The sequence below is a fragment of the Typopeltis vanoorti genome, chromosome 1 (assembly GCF_054136105.1).
Source record: "Typopeltis vanoorti isolate ZY-2024b chromosome 1, IOZ_Tvanoo_1.0, whole genome shotgun sequence".
NCBI lineage: Eukaryota > Metazoa > Arthropoda > Arachnida > Uropygi > Thelyphonidae > Typopeltis > Typopeltis vanoorti.
This window is the reverse complement of record NC_143549.1, coordinates 44,894,427-44,906,291: the sequence shown is the minus strand read 5'-3', so window position 1 is coordinate 44,906,291 and position 11,865 is coordinate 44,894,427.

Here is an 11,865-nt window from a genome sequence, read left to right as displayed (position 1 = left end):
TACAAAAAATAACAGAGACCTAAAAATTACATTAACAGTACTACTTCAAAAAACAGTAGTACATTTTGTAAACAGTAATGCGAGCTTGAGTTCCAAACAAATGTTGACTATGTGCTGTCACGAGTGCGCCAGTATTGAAGAGAGGCAATGTGTGCGTCAGAGAGATTGAAACTTAGGCTGTTGTTGATGTGGGAAGAATCTTAGCTAATTTCTAAGCTAATTAATAAAAGAAATTTTAGAAAATCTACTCATACTGACATATACCTTCATGCTTCTTCCCATCACTACCCACCCCAAAAATTTTGTATTATTTCCACCTTAGCACACAGGGCCAGATCTTTACTAACAGAAGAAACAGAAATTAAAAATGAACTCCTTTTTTTCTTAAAACGACTTTTATTAATAATGGTTTCTCTCCTAATAAGATCAACAAATTTCTCTCTCTCCGTCACTCAACTGCTTGTGAAGATCCCTTTCCCCACAGAGCTTTTATTTCTTTGCCTTACATCAGCTCTCTTTCACGAAAACTGGCTAAAATTCTCAAGAAATTTAACTTCAGAACTTGCTTCATTACGCTAACTTCGCTCCGTACTTAGTAAACCTAAAGAGAAACATCTTTCCACTAGGTTTCCAGGCGTCCACAAGATTTAATGTGATTGTGGAAAGCCATACTATGGCCAAAGTGCTAAATCCATCCTTCTTCGTATGGAAGAACATCGTAGAGATATTTCCTACAACAGGACTAGAGCTAGCCCTCTCTCTCTAGCCACGTTATTTTTTCTGTTAAATCCGATGAAGGCCGCCAACACATTGTGAACTGGATACAAACTTCTAATATTCATGTGTGCTATGATGAACTTGAAAGAAAAATTGTCGAATCTAGAGAAATTAGCTAAGATTCTTCCCATATCAACAATAGCCTAAGTTTCAATCTCTCTGACGCACACATTGCCTCTGTTCAATACTGGCGCACTCGTGATAGCACGTAGTCAACTTTTGTTTGGAACTCAAGCTCGCATTACTGTTTTCAAAACGTACAACTTTTTTGGACTAGTACTGTTAATGCAATTTTTAAGTCTGTTATGTTTTGTATATTTCTTTGGTTGTGATACCTGAAAAAGTTGATCCATTGAACGAAACCAGTAAACTAGTACTATCTTTTTTAAATAAATGATGTCACCTTTTTATCTCTGACTTTTTATGGTGACATAAAAAGTCAGACATAAAATATCTGACTTTTTATGTCACCTTTTTATAGATTATAAAAAGATTATATCTTTTTATAATCTATATTATAAATTATATAATATAGAAAATATTATATAATTTATAATATTTTCTACAGAGTAAAAATGAACAGTCACAATATATATATATATATATATATATATATATATATATATATATATATATATATATATATATATATATATATATATTATATTATATATATAAAAATATTATTACATCGCTCATCTCTGAAAATATTACTTTGTAATATCTTCAGAGATGAGCGATGTAATAATATTTTTATTGAAGGAAGCACAAAAATTTATACAAGTATGTAGTTTGAGAGACGAAATGCTACACCTTAGGAAGATTCAAGTGATTTGCTAAGAATGTTTCTCAATTCCTCCAAGATGTCTCATGATTTATCATTTAGATACGAAGTCCAGGTTATTAAACGAGTAGGAAGACAACACTTAACTGCACACGGTCCGGTTTGCTAACAGTCGCTATAAATTCCCAACATAAGTGGATATCTTTTTTTCCCCATCATACTCGAGGAATAAAGATACCTACTTTCCTTCTCTTCCCCCCCCCTCCCACATGAGGCTTATTACAAATAAAATGCGAAAATCACAAACCGATCCAAAATGAGAAAAAGATAGCGCAAACAAACAGGCTAAACATTAAATTTGTAACACATACATTACCAATAGCATAAAGACGCATGCGTGCTTGAACAGACTACATAGGAAATTAGACGACAGAATATCATATTTCTATCCACTTAAATCTTATATAATTGAAAATAAATAATATCTTATTTAAAAATAATTTTTTTTATAGATTTATCAATTTTTGGTATTCAAAAAAGAGGAACTATCAGTATAAAATATTAAAAAGCAATAGTTTAAATCAATAACGTGCATTAGTCTAACGAAATGCATCTCATAAACCAAGTGTCATGAATACAAACTCCGTTGTTTACTGCGCATAAAAAATTCCATGAATAACAATGGAGCTCTGGAAAGTAATAAATGTCAGCAGCAGACGACAGGGTACTCGAGCCGTAAGTCCAACGTTGGCAGCTAAATTTTTATATAGAGATATAAATTAGCTCTTTTTCGGATATTATTGGCTACAGCTTTATAAAACTTCGCTGGTGTTGACACTTTTAATTTATTTCAAAATAACATTCATTCAAGAAAATACACAGTTGTGAGGTGAAGCTTCGCACCGAAATTAAACCTTTCGCGTGTAAAGAAGTTAGATATTTCGTTTTATTCTTTGACAGTTATTCAAAAATTGTACAGTTAGCTAGGCGACGTGCGAACTTGAATACCTGAGACTTTATGTAATGGATCATTATTGCAAAACTGTTGAAACCGCACATATCGATAGTTCTGCTTTAAACTTTGGCTTTTATAAAAGTATAGCGTTAACAACATTCTGATAATTGCCTAAATTATACACCTCATGCGTAAAACGCTTACTTAGCGTTTCGGCTTATAAGTGATGAGGTATCTGGGAAGCCAGCGGCTTTTCTCTTTCCTTTCCTCCTAATAAAATATGAGTTTGAAGCAAAAATGCGACTAGACTATCTTAATGAGTGCATGTGTGTCATCGAGAGGTAATGTTAATGATAGTAATTAGTGGACAAAGACCAGCGAAGCCTTAAGCAAGGAGAACACAGTTTTCTGTATATATATATAGCAAACCTAATTACTTGCACAGAAGGCTACTGTGATTTTTGGTGTCGAAAATAAATAACTTTGCCTCCCCTCTTCAAAAAATCCTAGTACCATTTATAAAACAAATGATCGGAGTATTTAAATGACATAAAAAAGGAAAAGAAATTGAAAACAAAGGCTGTCTTTAACTTCCTTGATTAGTAATTAAAGTTTTGGCATTAAGAATTCAGTTTGGTATGAAGTGAAAACTTTGGAATTGATTAGGACATTTGTATCTTTCAGAAACAGACTAATTGAATACTCGTTTCCGGAAATTTATTTTAAACATTTTTAGAAAAGAATAGGTCACAAATTCCAGAATAGAAACCATATGAAAAATCCACAACGGCGTGGTTCAAAATGCGATTATTTCTAAATGATAGTTATTGCAGACTGATATAAAATTTTTAAAGGTGTATTCACTTCTTTTTACAATTTTATGTATAGTTTTTAAATATATTAAATATAAGATAAATATTTTAAGTTTAAATATAAATTACATTTTTTAAAGTAAAAATAGCTATTTTTTAAAATTTATAAAGGTACAAAAAAGCATGCATATCACTTATGTCTTGAACGAAAAAAATTTAATATCATCTCATCTCATCTTCCTGGTAAACTCTTTTACCTTGCGGTGTCGAGGGTTTATTAATCAACGGACCTCAAACCGTTCACAGGATAAGGTGGTCAGCCCTACGCCGCGGTGTATCCTATGTCCGTAGTATTGAGTTCTCAAGGCCGGTTTGCCTGCTTTGCGGGATGAAAAACTCCAGGATAAACTGGGGAAAAAACCATACTGTTCACGCCCAAGACCGGCTAACTTGGCTATGGCTGAGGAAGATCCTTCAGCTCCTCACGTCTCCAACTGGAATCGAATCTAGGACACTCTTTCCCCAGGCATATGGTTGCGAAGCGCAAAGCCACTAGACTAACCGCGCGGACGAAAAAATTATAAAACGAATTTTTTTTTCGTTAGAAACATTAAAATTAAATTGCAACAGTTTCTAGTGATACAAAGAGATAGTCATGTTGATCGGCTAGTTTCTCCACCCATAATGCATTTCTTCATGAATATTTCTTTTATGCTCTTCTGTTTTCAAGGAAACGTAGAAACAAATTCTAGGCCAGATTTCTAATTAAAAAATCTTTAGAATTTTATTAAGATCTCAAGGAATAGATCAAGAAATTAAGAAATCATTATTTCTCGCATGGCGTATGCGGATAAAAAATTTAACAAACTATAAACACAAATGTCACCTTTTTACTAGTTTCTGCACTGTACAGCAGTATAAACCATACATAGCAGTCAACCATGCGTACTCTACGCTCTAAATTTAAATTACGATTACGCAGTGTTGATTTCATCAGGAGAAAATTTTTTCTTGCCATTTCAATTCTAACTTTTATTTCCATTTCTGGATTGCATTCTTCATTTAACAATCATCCGAGATATTTAATTTTGTCACTCTTTCTATTTGTTTCCCATTTAAAAAGTGCTGAATTAAGAATTAGTTTCTTGTTTAAGACCACGAATTTAGTTTTGGTGATATTTATTCTTAATCCCATTTTTTAACTCTCTTCGTTCACTGGTTTGAGAATATTTTGAAGATCCTGAATATTGTCAGCCAGGAGAGCTGTGTCATCTGCATATCAGATGTTATTGATGATTTCACCATTTACATTAATACCTTCCTCTCTTCCTTTTAAGATTTTTTGAAATATGGTTTCTGAGTATATGTTAAAAAGAAGAGGTACACAGCACACATTGCTTGCTTGCTCCTCGTTTGATGTTAATGGAGTCTGTAATAATGTCATCAACTTGAACTGATGCCTTTTGGTTCCAATATAAGTTTTCGATAATCCTGATGTTTTTTGTTTTCATCTAATCCAATTCTTTTTATATATTGGTCACGTGCGTCACTACGTATTCTAGGCAACGATCTAAGAATGCTGCTGGTCAGTAATCGTCATAAGTTGATCACAATGAGAAAAACCAAGGATCTTTCGGAGGTCAATAAAGGGCTTATCGAGGTTGCCCGTATGGATGGAGCCACGATTTTGCAAACAGCAGAGATGACTGGTTTCTCAAAAGGTGAGATATCCTGGATATTTAATCAGTTGAAAAATAGCCCACTTCGCTTGTCTAAGAGGCATAACTGTGGTCCTGAGACAATCTGTCAGGACTGTCTTAGGTCCATAGATCTGAGAATGCTTGTACGGACAAATCGAGTTTCCTGTGTGCAGCAATTGACCGAAGCATTTAGTGAACCCATATCTCACCCAACTATACGGCGGGAATTGGAAGAGTATCAGTATTTGCAGTCGTATGCCTATACGGAAATCGATTTCTCCCAAGAACTGGAAAGTTCGTCTACAGAGGTGTCGAGAATTAATCGTGCTTGACTCTGGAATACTGGAAAAAAGGACAAAATGTGGTCCTACGGTCACGGTTGGCAGAGAGTTTGGCAGATGCCCACTAGCAATGAGCGCAGTTTGCCTTGTATTTAGTAGATTGACGGTCATTTCATGGACGACAATGCTACTGTCCATCGCGTAAGAATTGTTCAGCGATGGCTCAGGGAAGATGGAACTTCTAAAAGGGACTTCTACTGTCTCCCCAGACCACCACAAAGTCCGGATCTGAATCCCATTGAGAATGTGTGGGACATTTCAAAAAACCGATTCCGCAGGACAGTCCTCTTCCGTCAAATCTGAGCCAATTAAAGGACTATCTGATGAACACCTGGCATGTTTTAGACGTAGATGCAATCCAACACCCTGTGCAATCTATATAAACCGGATGTGTGCTATAATTTGGGCTAAATTAGGTCCAACACAATATTAAATAAGTTTTTAATTCAATGGCCTGTATGTGTAAGACAATATCAATATTACAATATATTTTAATTACTTTTATGATTCTACTTCTCTATAAGCAACGATAATAAAAATCTCAGTATTTTTAAATGTCTGAAGTCTTTGAATTTTATAATAATTGTTATTATAATTATGTTGAAGGGAAATGATTCCATGTAGCCTGATCGATTACTGATATAGAAATAGTTATATCCAATATACAAGGGGGGGGGGTAGGAAAGTCAATGCCTTCTAATTTTGCTGACAATGAGGAGTTTATTTCAGTTCTTCATTGTCATGGGATCCTCGGTGTGCATTATTTTGAGGACCAAACAGATGGTAGGATGGAAAATGGTCTCTCCAATAAAATGGTGTACTTGCATTCCTCTTGCTGAAACTGTGAGGTTAGATGTTGCCATTGAGATGGAATTTCATTCGTGTTTCTGGATGGGCAAACTCTACGGATGAGTTTTTCAATTCTGCAACATCTGCACTTACCGTTTTGAATTGAAGAGGTGTCACTCTGTACGTTCTTAAAGTCAAACACTTTTAGCTTCGCTTCCACACTCTTACAGATCAAACCTAAATTGCTTATAATTGTGCTTACGTCCACAATATATGCTTTTTAAGTAGAGCATGAATTTCTATCGTATTGACAATCTTCCACAGTAAATAATTCAGTCATCACTCCCTGCTTCGTAGATGCATCAAATAGTCGCTATTTTGAATTCATTTTATCCTGCATTCAGTTGTGCTAAAGACTGCTAACTCCACTCAGTGTCATCGTGTAAGGTTTTATTAGGTTTTGCATTTTTTTTTATTTTCCAATTTCAAAATTATAATTATTAACATGTTAATACTTTCATTAAAGAGGTTTTAAATTTTAAATTGTAACTTAAAAATCTAAAAAAAATTGTTTGAATTCTAGTCGAAATTATTTCTTAGACAAAGATTCGAACTGCAAAAGAAGAATGCATTTTTATTTGGAAAAAGAAAAAAATAACATAAATTTTTTATGTTTAGTTTATTTCACTTATTCCATGTAATCATTATTATTTGTTTTTATGATAACCCATGTAAGAAAGGTTTGTCCAGGAACCTTGTTCTGAAGGTACTCATTTCTACCAAAATAGTTTATATTTCATTCAACATCCAGGCTTTTCTAAGCAAGATAACAAAACTATGCTTTTAAAACCGAATAGTCTGTTAAAATATAAAGCAATGATCTCAGTAATATACTTATATTAAAATGTGTACCTCGATTATTTACTAAAGAGTAATGTCCCCCACCTTTCTCCCCCCCCTCTCTATTTTAAACAACGTGCGTTGCGTGACTCTATCGCAACTTCCTAAAAAATCGATTCATTTTTTTGTTTTCATTTTTTCCATGCTCAGGCCGATAACGCATCACTTGCAACGCAAATTCTTATTTTCAGAGTCAATTAATTATTTAGCACAAAAAACGGATTACTATATCCAAACAAGATACTATTTAGGATCAATTTTAGAAAATCTATTTTGGGTGCCCACATGGTGCGTGTGCAGTACACCATCCTTTTTTTTTTCTTTCTTTTCTTTTTTTTTTTTAAACAAACTTGCTTGACTTGTTTCGACGTCATCTTGTTCTGTTGAAATAAGCTTCTAAGGATTAGTACAGTAGCATCTCTGTAAAATGCTTCGATCTAGATTATGTCGACATTGGATATACGGATCATTTTGCTAAACTTACTTGAGACCACAATACCAGATCTAATCAAAACGAATCTATATTAAAGCTGCGATTACTAAAATACCATTTCTATGGTTCTGGAAATAATCCCATCAATGTAAACTCCTGCCTGTAATACTCACATGTTCCTTTTTCTTTTCTGTCTTTTAAAAGCAAATTCTTTGTATCACTAAAAAAGCTCAGCTGTCGCATTTTGTTTAATTTCAACAGGAAAACAAATAATAGCAATGTAAAGTGATGATTCTCAGGTTCGAACACTGTGGCAATTATAGAATGCATTTCATCAACTACAGAACAATACTCGCCCATTTTGCGGGACTTTTCATTCTGCTCTTTTGCAGAATTTACTAGGTATGCTACAACACAGTGACCTTTCAAAATTTTAAAACATAAATAACATATTTTAAATAAAAATTTTGGCCCGATAAAAAAAAAAATTAATCGGGCCAAAATTAACCATAATATTTTGTAAAGTTAAAAATTGGAACAGCTTTTAAAAAATTCTGCGCACCTTATGATATTTGTTGCTTATAAAATAATGCAATAATAATAATAATCTCTCCACATACACGTACGCGATACCTGGAAAGCCTGAGTTCGTATGGTATTTGTACACGATCGTATTATGCCTATAGGATACGTAGAATTCATATTTTTACCTTCAATGTATTATATATCCTTTTAAGAGTGGAGTTTTGTGTACTGTAGTTTGCAATATTTCCATTTGGTAATTTATTTAACATATTTTTAATATTGAGGCTCCAGGTAACATTTTTTTTGTAATTATTGTTGTATTTATATGTGATATAGTTAGTAGTCTGAGGTCTTGTTTTGCGATGTGTAGCTCTGGCTATTTTGTAGTTAGCATCGAAGTACTGCTTTAACATGACTATGTAATGAAATAAGTGTATGGCTGTTTATATATTATGTGCTGTAACTGCAGTGATAAAGTTAGCATCATATCTTTGCCCTTAGAGGATCAGATTTTGCGCCGCATTGATATTAATTTATTTAGTCTATAGTCTTCACAGAATTCATAAGTTGTTATAGTATATCTTTACATGTTTTCACATAATGTTTTATACATAAGCGGGTTTCTGTATGTAGAAACTAAGTCTTTCAGTCTGTATAACTTGCTTGCTTATCCGAAGTTTGTACTGTAGGTGTTTTATGTGGCTGTTTCAGTTCAACTCTGCAACGAGATAAATTTCAAGATAGTGTATTATTGTAACCTGTGTAACGGTGGTAATTTTACTTCCGTATTCGCCTTATATGTAGAAGGACATTGTTATTTATTTATTGTCCACTTAGCTCAGTCGATTCATGAAAATCACTGATTTTGTCTTATCAGAGTTTCGGTGGAGAATCAAACTTTTTTTAAAGAGACACCTCCTTTTTTTATATAAAAAAATATTCCCAAGCCTCCTACAATTTTCATAAAACAATAATGACCTATGGTAATCTTTTCATGAATTTTAGTCTAATAAAACTGAGATGTTCTTGCAGTTTTTTGTACAAATATAAATTAAAACGTTTAAATTCTAACTTAGGGAAAGACATTTTCTAACTTAGAAAATAACTTTCTAACTTAGAAAGTTATCCAATAAGAGAGCTTCATAACCGTACAAACATCCTTCTGAAATCTACATCAGAACTTCCTCGACACACAAGACTAGCTCTCTGATCTCCCCATCCCCTCATTCCACCTTTGTACGGCCTACCTAAGATACACAAGGCTGACACTCCTTTAAGACCAATTGTAGAAGGCATTGACTCACCTACTCACAATCTGTCAAAATATCTTGCAGTGTCTCTAAAACATCTAGTTGGCAATTCCTCCTCCTTTATCAGAAAATCTGAGGATTTCATCTCAAAAATAAAAAACCTTAAATCTCAAAGACTCTGACAGAATGGTGAGCTTTGACATCGTGTCTCTTTTTACGAATGCCTACAAACGAAGTTCTGACTCTCCTGAAAAACAAGGTTTCTAAGAAAATGTTCCATCTTCTTACACACTGCAATAATTCCGGCTATTTCTGCTAAGAGGAAAAAAATTATAAACAAGCCAGCTGGTTAGCTATGGGCAGTCCTCTATCTTCTTACAAGATTTCGAAGAGAGAGCTATTTCCAGTGCTACATTAAAACCTAAACTGTGGTTACGGTACATAGTTGACGCCTTCCTGATCTGGGAACATGGTTTAGAGGAACTTCAAAACTTCCTAGAACATTTAAATAATCAACACCAGAACATGAAAATTACATTTGAACTTAAGATTAACGGCATTCTTCCTTTTTTGAATCTTAAGATCAATAGATTGCCTGACTGTCTTAAATTTTCGATCTTTCGAAAAACCACCCACACTGATAGATACTTACATGCCTCTTCTCATCACTTTCCTCCACAGAAACATGGCATCATCTCCACTCTCGCCCATCGAGTAAGATGTCTTACTTCTACTGAAAGTCCTTCAAACAGAACTGAACTTCCTGAAACGTACCTTCTTAAATAATGGATATTCTTCTCGTAACATCACTAAACGTTTGAGACAAGGTCAACAACCTCGACAAGAAAAGGAATCCAACCCGATCACCCACATCCAGTTACCATATATAAACTCTTTGACCCCAAAACTTGCTAGAATTTTGAATATATTCAACATAAAAACCAACTATACCACACTACCAAAGCTTCAATTTTTTCTGAGCCGCCTAAAACCAAAACACAACTAGCTACATTTTCCAGGTGTTTATAAAGTTGTGTGCGACTGTGGTAGACCTTATTTCGGTCATACAGATAAATCTATTTCACTACGTCTTGAGGAACACAGACGTGACATCTCCTACAAAAGAACCCGAGCGAGCACCCGCTCCAGTCATGTTCTTTTCTCCGCCAACTCTAAACTTGAAGAGCGTCAACCCCAAATCGATTGGGATCAGACGACCAATTTGTATATATATGCAATGATGAGTTTGAAAGACGCATTGTCGAATCTAAAGAAATAGTTCTGGATCCTTCGCACATGAACAGCAATCTAAGTTACAATCTAAGTTTGCCTGATTCCCACAGCGCAATAATCCAATACTGGCGCTCTAAAATCAGCTATCACTCAACATCAATTCACGCTAATAATGCCACGCGGTCTCTAATTGAAATATGACTGTTGCTATTCTTCTAACTCTTTGGTGATAAACTGAAAAGCCCATTTGTTTACCGTATTAGTTTTTGTAAGTTTTTAGTTATTTCTTACTCACCTGAAGAAGTCGGAACTCCGATGAAACTAGTTGGGATTCATTAAAGTTTTTTTATTATAACTCCTCAGGTTCTAATAAAAAAACTTTAATGAAATATAATTATTAATTGTCAATATATATATATATATATATATATATATATATATATATATATATATATATATATATATATATATATATATATATATATATATATATATATATATATATATATATATATATATATATATATACAGGGTGTTCGGGATAAATTTGACAGTTTCGTAAGGAAAAAGAAAATCTTCTTTGTATCTATTAAATTTAATGAATTGACAAAAAAACATTACAGGCAGAGTTAACTACAATACTATCAACAAGATTTACTCAAAATAACCACCATTAGCATCGATCACAGCTTCAATTCTGCTTCGGAACCTCGAACAAGCTGATGCTACAGTCTCCCTGGGAAGGGCCGCAAAAACTGTTTTAATTTTATCCATTAACTGGGCTTTTGTATTACTGGAAGTGCGATTGGTGTCTTTTTCAACTGCGCCCCATACAAAATAATCCATGGGGTTAAGGTCTGGGGAGTTTGGAGGCCAAACATTTGGACTGGTGAAGTCGTAGAAATTTTCAGACAACCATTTTTGACTTTTCCCAGAGGTGTGGCAAGGGGCCGAATCCTGCTGCCATACATACGGCCTACCATTGGCTACCCTTGTTATCCAGGGCTTGACTACAGTTAGCAACTCCACGAACAAAGCCCGAATTCCAATGCCAGGGTTCTTCAACACCTGTTCCTGCAGATTTGCGAGGAATTCTGCTGTACGAACGCAATCAGATCGTCTGCTAGGGATCTTTCTTCTTGCTACATCCTCGTAGTCACCATTGCAAGTCTCTAGTTCATGCCTGATTGTTTTTACTGTATTCAGGGAGCATTGGGCAGCAGTCGTAATATCCTTATTTTGATGGCGGGCACGAATCATCATGATACAAGTTATTCTCTTCCATGATTCAGGTGGGTTCCAGCTATCCATCCTTTCTGACATCTTGTATATGAATGAAGAAGGGTCCAAACTTTTAAATGAAGAG